The following is a 2,781-nucleotide window of genomic DNA, read 5'->3' on the forward strand; positions in this document are numbered from 1 at the left end:
AAAAAAAAAATAAAAATTATCATTATAATTCATATATATTTTTTAGTTGCAGGAAAGTAGGATAGTGTGAACAATAAGAGACTTTCAAGCTTAAAAATACCTTACATTAGGATAAATTCTGCGGGGGAAGTGGAAAGATATACACCTTCAAAGGGTAAAAGGAACAATGTAAATTTTCCTATTGTGAAAGTAGAGCCCTGCCTGGATTTTTAAAAATGCTGTGCCTTTTAGATTCTATTAGTTGCATTCAAAGAACCGTTTTATTTTTAAATGTCAGTATTTACAATATGCCAGCAATTACATTCTTTGGATCTTTAAACGTTGATGAAAAATCCTAGATGTCAACGGAAAAAATGTGAGTATGTAACTAAATTCTCCAAAATTCTTTCGGAAACTGTGCGGTTAAAAATACAAAGTAACAATTATTAGCCACTGCTCTACCTGACGGCATCTCATATGGAAGAATTAGCAGAGGCACGCATGGTGCTGGCTGAGTGCTGGGCACGCCCTTCAGAGGAAGGAGGTAAGATGGTCAGGGAACTAGGTTTACCTCAACAAAGAAGACTATTTCTGCATGTGGCCCAGGAAGGCAAATGTGAATGTGTCAAACTCCCCTTTTCTCTGAAAGAGAATTCAAAGGTAGAGATCAGAAGCCAAGCCGATCTTCTACCCTGTGGATGGGGAGTCTCCTTGGTGGGACATTTGGGTGGAAGGAGGAGATAGAAGGGCACGTGGGCCAGGAGAGTGAGTTCTGAGGCACGCCGGGGACAGCCGCGAGCTCATGTCCTCCTGTGGTTGCAAAGCCACTTACTTCAGCCTTCTTAGCAGGGTGGTATGACTGGACACGTGGCCTGGAGCCTAGAGGGGGGCAGCCAACCCACTCGTCCTCCAGCCTAGTCGCTGCATGGAATCCCTGTGTGTCTACTCCATTCTTGTATTGCTACCGGCCAATCTCATCTTCATTCTTCAGCTCAAATCCCACAGAAAGCCAGTCTGATTGGCCTAGGTGATCTCCTTCTGGGCTTTTGGGCAGAGTCCTTCATGCCAGGCCACCTTGTGGCAGATAGAGCCAATCCTGGCCATCCTTATGCAAAGACCAGCCTAACGTTGCTTGCCTGCCTAGTGGGAGGAAGACCGGTGTGTGGGTGGGGGTTGTGTCAGAGATTTGGGAGCAGTAGGCTTGACGGTACTGTGATTGGCGCATCCACTGGAGTGTCGTTCTCTGGTGCTGAAGTGGAAGTCCAGTCTTTCCCGTGTTCTTGTGCCAAGCCCTTCCCACTACTCAAGTTGAAGTTATGACCTTTATATCACTATTTAGGGACCGTGGTCTTATGCAGACATTAAATTGAAGATCGAGAGAACACGGGGCTTTTAAATCCATGAAGATGCCCCAAGCAGCAGGAGGGAAACCGCTTCTTGCTCTGATGAAAGTACTAGAAACAAAGGGTCAGGAGGAGGGAGCCATGGAGTTATGCCAGAAACATCAGACCTTCTCCCAACTCCTGAAATAAGGAAAAGGGTGGGAGAAGGGAGAGTCGTAGTATCCCAGGCAGCTTTGCTGTAGAGGGCTCATCCACTGCCGTTTTAGAGAACAGGGACCCAGGAAGCCTAGAACATCAGACAGACAAGGTTTGATGGTTCAGGAAGAGTAGGTCCGATGGGGCCCTCAAGGGAGATTTGACCAGGGGACCAGGGGACCAGGACTATGTAGGCAAGTAGAGGGCTCCTTGGAAATGGAGGAACATTGAAATCATCTTGACTGACTGCCTTTCCCCCAGAATGAGCCCTACCACTAAAACTGGAGGGTCACCTCTAAAAGAAAGAGACAGATAAAGCGAGAAAGTATGATATGATGTTACAGTGAGTTGGACAACGTATCAAACTTTTAAATGTGTATACTCTTTGAGGAATTCTATTTTTAGGAATTCACTCTGCTTTATGGTTGTACACATACAATGATCGTCTTTGCAGCAATGTTTGTGACAAAAGACTGAAAACACCCTAAAAGTCCATTATTAGGGTTTGGTTAAATAAATGGTGTGCAGTTATCAGGATAAAAGACCGGCCTGGAACGCTCCACAGGAAGGGTGATAAATGGACGCACTGACGCTGAGCAGCGTGCAGGCAGGCTTGTGTGTTGCCTATAATGCAGACCCCAGCTAATGCTGCAATCAGCAGAGGGTTAAAGTTGAGGCCAAAGCCAGTTATCACCATCTCAGAACAAAATTTATGGGATGCAAGAACTAATCTGAAATTTCATCACAAAGAACAAAATTATTCTTATGATTTCGCGATTAAAATTGCTAATGACCAGAGGCGCTTGGGTGGCTCAGTCAGTGGTTAAGCGTCTGACTTCGGCTCAGATCATGATCTCATGGTTCTTGAGTTTGAGCCCCGCATTGGGCTCTGTACTGACAGTTCCAAGCCTGGAGCCTGCTTGAGATTCTGTGTCTCCTTCTCTCTCTCTGCCCTTCCCCTGCCCATGCTCTATCTCTCTCTGTCTCTCAAATAATAGTTAAAAAAAATTTTAACTTCCTAATGGCCACATTTTACGTTTACTGCAGAAGCAGTGCTCAGCATGGTCACCTCAAGTTTTGTGATACTTGGTAGATGCTCACATCACTGAGAACAGTGGAGAAGCCAGATATTTTTTGAAATATTACATTTTCCCGGACTTTTTTCCTCTTCTCTATTCCCTTTATGTTCTTTGTTCTGTCTCGATCAGAGGTGATTTATCATAGATATTGTAAATGACTTGGTAATTTTCTTCTGCTTATGAGA

The sequence above is a fragment of the Crocuta crocuta genome, unplaced genomic scaffold (assembly GCF_008692635.1).
Source record: "Crocuta crocuta isolate KB4526 unplaced genomic scaffold, BGI_CrCroc_1.0 scaffold45, whole genome shotgun sequence".
NCBI classification, from domain to species: Eukaryota; Metazoa; Chordata; class Mammalia; order Carnivora; family Hyaenidae; genus Crocuta; species Crocuta crocuta.